The 14,927-nt window shown below is 35.0% G+C and overlaps 1 long non-coding RNA gene across 2 annotated transcripts in view; it reads left to right on the top strand.

Moving 5' to 3' along the window:
* Positions 1-14,228, top strand: part of LOC134700024 (uncharacterized) — a 55,643-nt gene extending 41,415 nt beyond the window's left edge. For both annotated transcript variants that reach the window (XR_010103730.1, XR_010103732.1), the window contains exon 5: positions 13,463-14,228. This is a non-coding gene — a long non-coding RNA (uncharacterized LOC134700024). The remainder of the gene's footprint in view (positions 1-13,462) is intronic.
* Positions 14,229-14,927: the final 699 nt, after the last annotated feature.

The following is a 14,927-nucleotide window of genomic DNA, read 5'->3' as shown; positions in this document are numbered from 1 at the left end:
AAAACTGTGCCAAAGAACACCTTGGGTTTCTTTTCCAGTACACCTCAGCTACCCAGCTTCCCTTTGCACCTAGTGCAGACACAAGTATTGCCGTACAGATGGGTGCACTCCTAACCTGTACAGCAAGTTAACATGATAACCAGTCATTTGGACTGGTCAAAGTTAACCTGTGACCGAATATAGGACTGCTCTGACCAGTCCTAGGACCAAAATCTAGTTAACTTGAAAAGCGGACTTGGTCCTAGGACTGTTTTTATGTCTGCCAAAAAGTTAACTTGGAAACAGGTCCGCTATTGATATAAGTTAACTTCGAACCAGTCCTGTCATAAGTTAACATAAGTTAACTTCGGAACCGGTCCTGTCATAAAGTTAACATAAGTTAACTTGGAAACAGGTCCTGCCACAAAGTTAACTTCTGCTTGGACAAATCCGATCAAAACCAGACCTGTTCCCAAGTTAACTTTTGACTGGTCTGCTCAACACTAAGTTAACTTGTAACCAGGACCGCTCTTCGTTGATTTAAAAAAAAATAATATCTTTGTTTCGTAGTATAAACATCGAAAATAAAGTAATTTGAAAATTAATACTTCCGTTTTATGAACAGGATTAAATACAAATATTTGAAAATAAGTACGCACAGAACGTAATACAAATTTATCTGTGATCTGAAAATTTATCTATTATATAAACGATCTCGGTTACAATGATAACAGGCACTGAATATATATATATTCCGAGATCAAATTCAATCTTATTATGTATATTTTTGAAAAGAAGTATATTTGATGTTAGGTGTATACGTCCTTGTTAGTTATACATCCTTGAACTATGCATCCACATTCAGCAATAGTTTAATTCATTTAAATAATGACTACAAATTTTTGTTCGTCTAAATTAAGGGTGCCAGCATGTCCTCTTTTTACTCAAAATACTGATACGTAACAAAATTTCAGTAGTTTTGATGACTCCAGTTGACTTGTACAACAAAATTATTTGACCGCATCCACCAAAACTGACAATATATGCACTTTAATTTGTAAATCTATATACCCGCATAGTAAATCAGCCATATTTTTTATGTCAGGATTCAATGTATAATACAATCATGACAATGGACAGCAAAATTGCAATACAATAACAAAAAATTTTGGTTCGCATAAATTTAGGATACCAGCATGTCCTCATTTTATTCAAAATATTGATACATAACAACATTTCAGTAGTTTTGATACCTCCAGCTGACCTGTACAACAAAATTGTTTGACCGCATCCACCAAAACTGACCATATGTGCACTTTAATTTGTAAATCTATATACCTGCATAGTAAATCAGCCATATTTTTTTATGTCAGGATTCAATGTATAATACAATCATGACAATGGACAGCAAAATTGCAATACAATAACAAAAAATTTTGGTTCGCATAAATTTAGGATACCAGCATGTCCTCATTTTATTCAAAATATTGATACGCAACAAAATTTCCGTAGTTTTGATACCTCCAGCTGACTTGTACAACAAAATTATTTGACCACATTACCAAAACTGACCATATATGAGCTTTAAATTGTAAATCTATATACCAGCATAGTAAATCAGCCTTATTTTTAATGTCAGGATTCAACGATAAAACAATCATGACAATGGACAGCAATATTGCAATATAATAACAACAAATTTTTGTTCGTCTAAATAAAGGGTGCCAGCATGTCCTCTTTTTACTTAAAATACTGATACGTAACAAAATTTCAGTAGTTTTGATGCCTCCAGTTGACTTCTACAACAGAATTATTTGACCGTGTCCACCAAAACTGACCATATATGCACTTTAATTTGTAAATCTATATACCTGCATAGTAAATCAGCCATATTTTTTATGTCCGGATTCAATGTATAATACAATCATGACAATGGACAGCAATGTTGCAATATAATAACAACAAATTTTTGTTCGCATAAATTTAGGATACCAGCATGTCCTCATTTTATTCAAAATATTGATACGTAACAAAATTTCAGTAGTTTTGATACCTCCAGCTGACCTGTACAACAAAATTGTTTGACCGCATCCACCAAAACTGACCATATGTGCACTTTAATTTGTAAATCTATATACCTGCATAGTAAATCAGCCATATTTTTTTATGTCAGGATTCAATGTATAATACAATCATCACAATGGACAGCAAAATTGCAATACAATAACAAAAAAATTTTGTTCGCATAAATTTAGGATACCAGCTTGTCCTCATTTTATTCAAAATATTGATACGTAACAAAATTTCAGTAGTTTTGATACCTCCAACTGACTTGTACAACAAAATTATTTGACCACAATACCAAAACTGACCATATGTGAACTTTAAATTGTAAATCTATATACCAGCATAGTAAATCAGCCTTATTTTTAATGTCAGGATTCAATGTATAATACAATCATGACAATGGACAGCAATATTGCAATATAATAACAACAAATTTTTGTTCGCCTTAATTAAGGGTGCCAGCATGTCCTCTTTTTACTTAAAATACTGATACGTAACAAAATTTCAGTAGTTTTGATTTTTCCAGTTGACTTGTACAACAAAATTATTTGACCGCATCAACCAAAACTGACCATATATGCACTTTAATTTGTAAATCTATATACCTGCATAGTAAATTAGCCATATTTTTTTTATGTCAGGATTCAATGTATAATACAATCATGACAATGGACAGCAATGTTGCAATACAATAACAAAAAATTTTGGTTCGCATAAATTAAGGATACCAGCATGTCCTCATTTTATTCAAAATATTGATACGTAACAAAATTTCAGTAGTTTTGATACCTCCAGCTGACTTGTACAACAAAATTATTTGACCACATTACCAAAACTGACCATATGTGAACTTTAAATTGTAAATCTATATACCAGCATAGTAAATCAGCCTTATTTTTAATGTCAGGATTCAATGTATAATACAATCATGACAATGGACAGCAATATTGCAATATAATAACAACAAATTTTTGTTCGCCTTAATTAAGGATACCAGCATGTCCTAATTTTATTCAAAATATTGATACGTAACAAAATTTCAGTAGTTTTGATACCTCCAGCTGACTTGTACAACAAAATTATTTGACCGCATTACCAAAACTGACCATATGTGCACTTTAATTTGTAAATCTATATACACCATGACATACCCGCATAGTATTAATCAGCCATATTTTTTATGTCAGGAATCAATGTATAATATAATCATGACAATGGACAGCAATATTGCAATTTAATAACAACAAATTTTTGTTCGCATAAATTTAGGATACCAGTGTGTCCTCCTTTTATTCAAAATATTGATACGTAACAAAATTTCAGTAGTTTTAATACCTCATGCTGACTTGGAAAACAAAACTATTTGACCAAAACTGATCATATGTGCACTTTTATTTGCAAATCTATATACCCGCATACCATTGTATCGAGCGCCTTTATGTCTTTTCCTGGCGCTCCTGTTCACATTTTAGTAATACCGTAAATGTACACGTAATCAATAATATTAGAAAACTATTAATGCAAAAAATATTCTGAATAAATTGAGAATGTCAGAATTTCATCTCTTTATTCATAATAACAGTCACATCATATATATAGGAGTTCATGACGGTGTACGTGTAAAACAAAACTATTATGCCACATCATCAAAGTACCAACACTGACATGTCTGAATTCATTTGTACTATTTACAATGATTTAATAAAAAAAAAGTATACGAGGTTCTCTATTTGGAATCTATTATGTCGGTTGATTGATTTTGTTTATAGTTAAACGTCAAGTGGCAACTATTTCATTAAAGTGCGCATTGAGTATAATTTTAGGACGTCCCATATAAATATCGGCAATGACAAATCTCTCGATAAATCTGACAAATTTGACGAGATTGTTGATAGTTTTACCACACCGTATGCTTACGGACCCTGTACAATCTCTGTTAGAATATTCTGCGGGAAATAGAATAGTAAATCCAATGCAAACAAGTTGAATATCAATGAAATATCCATGCAAGCATAAATTTATGCATAAAGTAAAATTTAGGAAGGGACAGGTAAACAACGGGGAACGAAGTAACGTAGACAATGTTGCCGATATCCCGTGATATAAGAATAGTGTTCCGATGCGTTGGATAACCTTTCTATCCGCCTTCTAATAAAAAAAACCTCTGTGTGATCGTATAGCCATTTTTTATTTATATAAGAATACATGTATATCAAATAAAAGAGAGCATTTGTATGATATCTAGTAGAGTCAGTAAATAATAAATGATATCTGTGGAAAAACAATGCGAATGTTTAATTGTTTACATATTTTATTGAAAGCTCAAGTCTGATATGAAAACTCTTATAACGATAATCTGTCATAAGCAGACCTGTCCTCAGGTCTGGTCAATAGCAGACTTGTCCACAGGTCTGGTCAAAAGCAGACCTGTCCTCAGGTCTGGTCAGGAGCAGACCTGTCCACAGGTCTGGTATGAGGCAGACCTGTCCTCAGGACTGGTCAAAAGCAGACTTGTCCACAGGTCTGGTCTGGGCAGACCTGTCCTCAGGACTGGTCAAAAGCAGACTTGTCCACAGGTCTGGTCTGGAGCAGACTTGTCGATAGGTCTGCAGCAGTCCTAAAAAAGCAGACCGTAGGTCTGGTCCACCAACGACGAAGTTAACTTGCTTGACTGCTTAAAAATTATCAAGTTAACTTAGAAAGCAGTCAACAAGTTAACTCTAAGTTAACTTTTGTCAAGGTTAGGACCGCACCCATCTGTAGAACATTTTTTTTTATTTTTTCTGTAAGTGTAAGGTAGACTGTAAGATAATAAGACTGACGGACTAAATCTTTGAACCTACATAAAAAACAATAAACTAAGCCGTAAAACACACTGTGTTTTTTCTAAAGTAGACCACAGCTACACAGCTTCCCTTTGTGCCTTATGCGGACAATTATTTGACGTCAATATTTTTTTTATTAATTTTTCTGTAAGGTGCTGGGGTAGGGTGTCCGACATCAATTTTGCACTTTCTTTCAAAAAAATAAACTAAGCCGAAGAAAATCCTGTGTTTATTCTCAAGTAAACCACAGTTACCCGACCTTCCTTTGCACCTAGTGCGGACAAAAGTATTGCCGTACAATATTTTTTATTAACTTTTCTGTAAGGTAGCGGGGTTGGGTGTCTGTTCCTAAATTTGGACTAACGTTCCGAAAAAACTGTGCGGAAGAACACCTTGGGTTTCTTCTCCAGTACACCTCAGCTACCCAGCTTCCCTTTGCACATAGTGCGTAACACAAGTATTGCCGTAGAACATTTTTTATTAACTTTTCTGTAAGTCTAAGGTAGACTGTAAGGTAATAAGACTGACGGACTAAATCTTTGAACCTACATAAAAAACAATAAACTAAGCCGTAAAACACACTGTGTTTTTTCTGAAGTAGACCACAGCTTCACAGCTTCCCTTTGTGCCTATTGCGGACAATTATTTGACGTCAATATTTTTTTATTAATTTTTCTGTAAGGTGATGTGGTAGGGTGTCCGACGTCAATTTTGCACTGTCGTTCAAAAAAATAAACTAAGCCGAAGAACACCCTGTGTTTATTCTCAAGTAAACCACAGTTACCCGGCCTTCCTTTGCACCTAGTGCGGACAAAAGTATTGCCGTACAATATTTTTTATTACCTTTTCTGTAAGGTAGCGGGGTTGGGTGTCTGTTCCTAAATTTGGACCTACGTTTCAAAAAAAAAAATGTGCCGAAGAACACCTTGGGTTTCTTCTCCAGTACACCTCAGCTACCCAGCTTCCCTTTGCACCTAGTGCAGACACAAGTATTGCCGTAGAACATTTTGTATTAACTTTTCTGTAAGTGTAAGGTAGACTGTAAGGTAATAAGACTGACGGACTAAATCTTTGAACCTACATAAAAAACAATAAACTAAGCCGTAAAACACACTGTGTTTTTTTTCTGAAGTAGACAACAGCTACACAGCTTCCCTTTGTGCCTATTGCGGACAATTATTTGACGTCAATATTTTTTTTATTAATTTTTCTGTTAGGTGATGGGGTAGGGTGTCCGACATCAATTTTGCACTTTCTTTCAAAAAAATAAACTAAGCCGAAGAACATCCTGTGTTTTTTTCTCAAGTAAACCGCAGCTACCCGACCTTCCTTTGCACCTAGTGCGGACAAAAGTATTGCCGTACAATATTTTTTATTAACTTTTCTGTAAGGTAGCGGGGTTGGGTGTCTGTTCCTAAACTTGGAACTATGTTCCAAAAAAAACTGTGCCTAAGAACACCTTGGGTTTCTTCTCCAGTACACCTCAGCTACCCAGCTTCCCTTTGCACCTAGTGCAGACACAAGTATTGCCTTAGAACATTTTTTATTAACTTTTTTGTAAGTGTAAGGTAGACTGTAAGGTAATAAGACTGAGGACTAAATCTATGAACCTACATAAAAAACAATAAACTAAGCCGTAAAACACACTGTGTTTTTTCTGAAGTAGACCACAGCTACACAGCTTCTCTTTGTGCCTATTGCGGACAATTATTTGACGTCAATATTTTTTTTATTAATTTTTCTGTAAGGTGCTGGGGTAGGGTGTCCGACATCAATTTTGCACTTTCTTTCAAAAAAATAAACTAAGCCGAAGAACACCTTGTGTTTTTTTCTAAAGTAAACCACAGCTACACGACCTTCCCTTGCACCTAGTGCGGACAAAAGTATTGCCGTACAATATTTTTTATTAACTTTTCTGTAAGGTAGCGGGGTTGGGTGTCTGTTCCTAAATTTGGACTTACGTTCCAAAAAAAATGTGCGGAAGAACACCTTGGGTTTTTTCTCCAGTACACCTCAGCTACCTAGCTTCCCTTTGCACCTAGTGCAGACACAAGTATTGCCGTAGAACATTTTTTATTAACTTTTCTGTAAGTGTAAGGTAGACTGAAAGGTAATAAGACTGACGGACTAAATCTTTGAACCTACTTTAAAAACAATAAACTAAGCCGTAAAACACACTGTATTTTTTTCTGAACTAGACCACAGCTACACAGCTTCCCTTTGTGCCTACGGCGGACAATTATTTGACGTCAATATTTTTTTAATTATATTTCTGTAAGGTGATGGGGTAGGGTGTCCGACACCAATTTTGCACTTTCTTTCAAGTAAATAAACTAAGCCGAAGAACAACCTGTGTTTATTCTCAAGTAAACCACAGTTACCCGACCTTCCTTTGCACCTAGTGCGGACAAAAGTATTGCCGTACAATATTTTTTATTAACTTTTCTGTAAGGTAGCGGGGTTGGGTGTCTGTTCTTAAATTTGGACCTACGTTCCAAAAAAAAACTGTGCCGAAGAACACCTTGGGATTCTTTTCCAGTACACCTCAGTTACCCAGCTTCCCTTTGCACCTAGTGCAGACACAAGTATTTTTGCTTACAACATTTTTTATTAACTTTTCTGTAAGTGTAAGGTAGACTGTAAGGTAATAAGACTGACGGACTAAATCTTTGAACCTACATAAAAAACAATAAACTAAGCCGTAAAACACACTGTGTTTTTTTCTGAAGTAGACCACAGCTTCACAGCTTCCCTTTGTGCCTATTGCGGACAATTATTTGACGTCAATATTTTTTTTATTAATTTTTCTGTAAGGTGATGTGGTAGGGTGTCCGACATCAATTTTGCACTTTCTTTCAAAAAAAAAAACTAAGCCGAAGAACACCCTGTGTTTATTCTTAAGTAAACCACAGTTACCCGACCTTCCTTTGCACCTAGTGCGGACAAAAGTATATCCGTACAATATTTTTTATTAACTTTTCTGTAAGGTAGCGGGGTTGGGTGTCTGTTCCTAAATTTGGACCTACGTTCCCAAAAAAAAAATGTGCCGAAGAACACCTTGGGTTTCTTCTCCAGTACACCTCAGCTACCCAGCTTCCCTTTGCACCTAGTGCAGGCACAAGTATTGCCTTAGAACATTTTTTATTAACTTTTTTGTAAGTGTAAGGTAGACTGTAAGGTAATAAGACTGAGGACTAAATCTATGAACCTACATAAAAAACAATAAACTAAGCCGTAAAACACACTGTGTTTTTTCTGAAGTAGACCACAGCTACACAGCTTCCCTTTGTGCCTATTGCGGACAATTATTTGACGTCAATATTTTTTTATTAATTTTTCTGTAAGGTGCTGGGGTAGGGTGTCCGACATCAATTTTGCACTTTCTTTCCAAAAAATAAACTAAGCCGAGGAACACCTTGTGTTTTTTTCTAAAGTAAACCACAGCTACACGACCTTCCCTTGCACCTAGTGCGGACAAAAGTATTGCCGTACAATATTTTTTATTAACTTTTCTGTAAGGTAGCGGGGTTGGGTGTCTGTTCCTAAATTTGGACTTACGTTCCAAAAAAAATGTGCGGAAGAACACCTTGGGTTTTTTCTCCAGTACACCTCAGCTACCCAGCTTCCCTTTGCACCTAGTGCAGACACAGGTATTGGCGTAGAACATTTTTTATTAACTTTTCTGTAAGTGTAAGGTAGACTGAAAGGTAATAAGACTGACGTACTAAATCTTTGAACCTACTTAAAAAACAATAAACTAAGCCGTAAAACACACTGTATTTTTTTCTGAAGTAGACCACAGCTACACAGCTTCCCTTTGTGCCTACGGCGGACAATTATTTGACGTCAATATTTTTTTAATTAATTTTCTGTAAGGTGATGGGGTAGGGTGTCCGACACCAATTTTGCACTTTCTTTCAAGTAAATAAACTAAGCCGAAGAACAACCTGTGTTTATTCTCAAGTAAACCACAGTTACCCGACCTTCCTTTGCACCTAGTGCGGACAAAAGTATTGCCGTACAATATTTTTTATTACCTTTTCTGTAAGGTAGCGGGGTTGGGTGTCTGTTCTTAAATTTGGACCTACGTTCCAAAAAAAACTGTGCCGAAGAACACCTTGGGATTCTTTTTCAGTACACCTCAGCTACCCAGCTTCCCTTTGCACCTAGTGCAGACACAAGTATTTTTGCTTACAACATTTTTTATTAACTTTTCTGTAAGTGTAAGGTAGACTGTAAGGTAATAAGACTGACGGACTAAATCTTTGAATCTACATAAAAAACAATAAACTAAGCCGTAAAACACACTGTATTTTTTTTTCTGAAGTAGACCACAGCTTCACAGCTTCCCTTTGTGCCTATTGCGGACAATTATTTGACGTCAATATTTTTTTTATTAATTTTAATGTTAGGTGATGGGGTAGGGTGTCCGACATCAATTTTGCACTTTCTGTCAAAAAAATAAACTAAGCCGAAGAACAGCCTGTGTTTTTCTCAAGTCAACCACGGCTACCCGACCTTCCTTTGCATCTAGTGTGGACAAAAGTATTGCCGTACAATATTTTTTATTATTTTTTCTGTAAGGTAGCGGGGTTGGGTGTCTGTTCCTAAATTAACTTTTCTGTAAGTGTAAGGTAGACTGTAAGGTAATAAGACTGACGGACTAAATCTTTGAACATACATAAAAAACAATAAACTAAGCCGTAAAACACACTGTGTTTTTTCATAAGTAGACCACAGCTACACAGCTTCCCTTTGTGCCTATTGCGGACAATTATTTGTCAATATTTTTTTTTTAATTTTTCTGTTAGGTGATGGGGTAGGGTGTCCGACATCTATTTTGCACTTTCTTTCAAAAAACAAACAAACTAAGCCGTAGAACACACTGTATTTTTCTCAAGTAAACCACAGCTACCCGACCTTCCTTTGCACCTAGTGCGGACAAAAGTATTGCCGTACAATATTTTTTATTAACTTTTCTGTAAGGTAGCGGGGTTGGGTATATGTTCCTAAATTTAGACCTACGTTCCAAAAAAACTGTGCAGAAGAACACCTTGGGTTTCTTCTCCAGTATACCTCAGCTACCCAGCTTCACTTTGCACCTAGTGCAGACACAAGTATTGCCGTAGAACATTTTTTATTAATTTTTCTGTAAGTGTAAGGTAGACTGTAAGGTAATAAGACTGACGGACTAAATCTTTGAACCTACATAAAAAACAATAAACTAAGCCGTAAAACACACTGTGTTTTTTTCTGAAGTAGACCACAGCTACACAGCTTCCCTTTGTGCCTATTGCGGACAATTATTTGACGTCAATATTTTTTTTATTATTTTTTTCTGTAAGGTGATGGGGTAGGGTGTCCGACATCAATTTTGCACATTCTTTCAAAAAATTAAACTAAGCCGAAGAACACCCTGTGTTTTTTCTCAAGTAAACCACAGCTACCCGACCTTCCTTTGCACCTAGTGCGGACAAAAGTATTGCCGTACAATATTTTTTATTAACTTTTCTATAAGGTAGCGGGGTTGGGTGTCTGTTCCCAAATTTGGACCTACGTTCCAAAAAAACTGTGAGGAGGAACACCTTGGGTTTCTTCTCCAGTATACCCCAGCTACCAAGCTTCCCTTTGCACCTAGTGCAGACACAAGTTTTGCCGTAGCACATTTTTTATTTACTTTTCTGTAAGTGTAAGGTAGACTTTAAGGTACTAAGACTGACGGACTCAATCCTTGAACCTGCTTAAAAAAACAATAAACTAAGCCGTAGAACACACTTTATTTTTTTCTGAAGTAGACTACAGCTACACAGCTTATCTTTATGCCTATTGCGGCCAATTATTTGACGTCAAAATGTTTTTTATTAATTTTTCTGTAAGGTGATGGGGTAGGGTGTCCGACAACAATTTTGCACTTTCTTTCAAATAAATAAACTAAGCCGAAGAACACCCTGTGTTTTTTCTCAATGGGGTAGGGTGTCCCGACTTTTCTTTGCACCTAGTGCGGGCAAAAGTATTGCCGTACAATATTTTGTATTAACTTTTCTGTAAGGTAGCGGGGTTGGGTGTCTGTTCCTTAATTTGGACCTATGTTCCAAACAAACTGTGCGGAAGAACACCTTGGTTTCTTCTCCAGTATACCCCAGCTTCCCTTTGCACCTAGTGCAGACAAAAGTTTTGCCGTAGAACATTTTTTATTAACTTTTCTGCATGGAAGACTTTAAGGTGAGAAGACTGTCCGACTCAATCCTTGAGCCTACATGAAAAACAATAAACTAAGCCGAAGTACAACCTGTGTTTTTTCTCAAGTAGACCACAGCTACCCAGATCCCCTTTACGCCTATTGTGGACAAGGATTTGACAAAGAACATTTTTTATAATTTTTTTCTTTAAAGTAGTGGGGTAGGGTGTCCGGCCCCAACTTTGCACTTTCTTTTAAACAGAATAAACTAAGCCGAAGAACACCCTGTGTTTTTTTCTAAAGTAAACCATTGCAACCTGGCTTTTCTTTGGACCTAGTGCGACAAAAGTATTGCCGTACAATATTTTTCATTAACTTTTCTGTAAGGTAGCGGGATTGGGTGTCTTACCCTAAATTTGGACCTACGTTCCAAAAAAAATGTGCGGAAGAACACCTTGGGTTTCTTCTCCAGTATACCCCAGCTACCAAGATTCCCTTTGCACCTTTAAAAAGATATACACAAAATACTATATTTATAAGAATCATCCCGTTGTAACTTTTGAACAGACGGTCGGACATTTTTGGGCGAATTATATAAAATGTAGAGCTCGTCGAGAGGAACATTTTATACGCTGTATGTAGGCAGCCAAGTCTTATCGTTTTCCTAATATGTAAGCTTTAAATTGACCTTGTGTGCATATTGAAGGTCACATGCATTACAGATTATTGGTGAAGTTCCAAAGTCTCTACGACTTCCGGTTCTCGAAATAGATTTTTTCTAAAATTGTGTACAATTTATCAAGGGAAATAACTCCTTATAAGGGTTAATAATAAAATAATTCTTTATGTTCATTAACATTGCTCTCTGTTCCTGTACATGTTGCCGTTTTCAAATCGATTCTATCTCAAATACTTTAAAAAAAAAAATGCAAAGGAAAGAAATCGTTTCAAGGGGATATAACTCTCATAGGGGAAGATGAAATCCTATTCAGCCTCATATGGTAATACATCATGATGAGACAAATAAGGTCATGATATCTTTAAAAACAACGAGGGGGGGCTATGTTGAAAAAAAATCAATAAAAGGGAGATACCTTCATAAGGGGATGATGAAATCCTTAACAATGTCATCTGGTAATACTTCATGATGAGGTCTATCGATGGTTCTTATTTGGTATTCATAACTTTAAAATAAACAAGATGCGGGCATGTCAAGAAAATGTTGGAAAAAAACATTAGAAAAACAATAAGGTCTTTCCTCGCGTAGAGGAAAGACTTTAAAAATGACAAAACTTACGATACCAGGAATTAAAGTAAACAAAACAGATGTAAATATTAAGTATACACCTTATGGTGATACCCAACACCTGCACTAAAATTAATTTGATTCGTTTAATTTTCATAAAATTTTGACAAAGCATTTACTTTGACTCTTTGACAAAAACATAAAAAAAAAAAAAAATTAAACCAACCATTTTATCAGAAAAATGCAATGGTTACATAGCAGTTTGACAAACAATAATTTTGATCATTGAGAAGCTAAATATTTCCTTAACAACACAATGTGAATAAATGTTTAGCTGATTTTACAGAGTTATATCCCTGTAGTGTTAGGTAACACCTTCATTGACATATAAAAGATATGAATCAGATCAGCAAGATATGCAGTATAAAATGTTATTAAACTATTTAAAAAAAGTTATGTCCCTTGGAAATATTAATTACATGGAAAATTGCATTGCTAGCACTCTCATGTGTATAATTTTTGCCATATTTTTTATGAATCTTATATCATAGGTTTATATCAGAAATGTCTAAGGCAAGTTCGAAAATCAGTGCCGATCAACTATTTTTAAAAGAGTTATGTCTCTTGGAAATATTAATTACATGGAAAATTGCATTGCTAGCACTCTCATGTGTATAATTCTTGCCAGATTTTTATGAATCTTATATCATAGATTTATATCAGCAATGTCTTAGACAAGTTTGAAAATGTACTATGTTTAAAAGAGGTATGCCCCTTGGAATTAATTACATGGAAAGTTGCATTGTTAGCGCTATCTTGTATACAATTCTTGCCAGATTTTTATGAAACTTATATTAGCAATGTGTCAGATAAGTTCGATAATCAGTGCCGATCAATTGTTTTTAAAAGAGTTATGCCTCTTGAAAATATCAATTACATTGAAAATTGCACTGAAGCATTCCAAAGCTTACATTTCTATAAGATATTTATAAAACGTTTTAAAGTACAAAAAAAATAAAAATTGTTTTTTAGTTTTTGCCCTTGGACCTATAAAAAATGTTGAACGTGGGGGAGACTGGAACTTTTATTCATATTTACCAAATTTACCCTCATATTTTTTTTTTTTGGAAATGTACATATATATTGATTATTGTTGTTTTGTTTCAGGTGATACTAACATGTTGGAAATGTCGCTGGATCACTTTGATAAACTAAAAAATCAACAACGAATTGAGGAAAGTGACAAAGCTGTTATTTATTACTCCAGACCTTTTGATATCATTTATGTTAATGATAGAAACACTTTAATTGACTGCTTTATGAGATTAAACAATATTGAATATAAATAGACATGTTTTTATTTCACCAAATAATATAAAATTATACTGTATATCTGGAAATATTGTGCAACTTAATCGGTAGTTATTGTACCCCAATGTTTTTGTTCATTGAAATGGATTGTACTTGGCCATGAAAGGAGAAAAAAATAAAAGCAGTGATTATTTAACTTTTCAAAGGCCCAAACTGCATACAAAATTTGATGCAAAAGTAACCTGATATACGGTGTATTGGTACATGTGCATTATCATTGTGTGTTAACATTTACTTGGTGCAATGCAATTGATTACAATAATATACAGTCCGCCAAAAGTTAAGCACCACCTATTTTTATTGCATAGATTTTTTTGCAAATTAAAAAAATCAATTATTCCACAAAAAAAAGAAAACAATCATTTAGCAATTTTGCTTATGTATACCATAAACAAACCAGAAATGTAATTTTAGTCACTTATAAAGGTTTTATGCATGTAGGTTTTCCGTTCATAGAAATAGTGTGAATTACACAATTCAGAAACATAATTTAAGTTTCAGTGTGATTTTACTTTTTTACAACAATTGATCACCCAATATTAATAAAATTTTCTACACATTAGCTTTGGTATATTTGGCAAAATTTATGTCAATATTTGAGTCAAAAGCATGTGTTACAACGTCACTTCCGCTACAGTTTCATAACACGACGTATCATTCTCGGTGCAAGCCTTCAAGCTTTAGTTTAGGAAATCTGTTGCATTAAGCAACAAATACCACTTTTAAATCGACAAAATATTGTGAAGGTGGATCTCTGTGATTGAGATTTCCATCAATGGCATCTCAGACATGTTTGATAGGGTTTATGTATGGGGCATGGAAGGTTAAAAAATAGTGTAAATGGCTTGTTGCTCTTTGGACTCGGTTAAAATGCTTGCCATGTGTGTTCTAGTGTTGTCGTCCATGTACAAAGGTCTTGGCAATGAAGACGCAAGTGGGGGATTATTAAAATGAGGGACAACAATGTTTAAAGGCACCAAATTACTGTATGTCTGTCCGTTGATGTTACCCTGCAGGAAATGTATACCCAGCTTATAACGGCATAAGAAGCAATCCCGTATTGGAACATCACCTGCACTGAATGCAGTCCTTGTGCAAACATTGTTTTTGGTCATAGGCCGTTTTATTTCCCACCGAAATTCGTATTATGGCGTCTATTGGCAGTAACAGAAATTGACTACCATCTGAACAATGAGTGTTTTGTCAGCTTATTATGTTCAAGCATATATGGTCATTTTCCCATTAAAACCTGACGGTAGAG

Source organism: Mytilus trossulus, unplaced genomic scaffold, assembly GCF_036588685.1.
Source record: "Mytilus trossulus isolate FHL-02 unplaced genomic scaffold, PNRI_Mtr1.1.1.hap1 h1tg000110l__unscaffolded, whole genome shotgun sequence".
NCBI classification, from domain to species: domain Eukaryota; kingdom Metazoa; phylum Mollusca; class Bivalvia; order Mytilida; family Mytilidae; genus Mytilus; species Mytilus trossulus.
The sequence above is the reverse complement of the archived record's forward strand: the minus strand, read 5'-3'. Positions and strand labels throughout refer to the sequence as shown.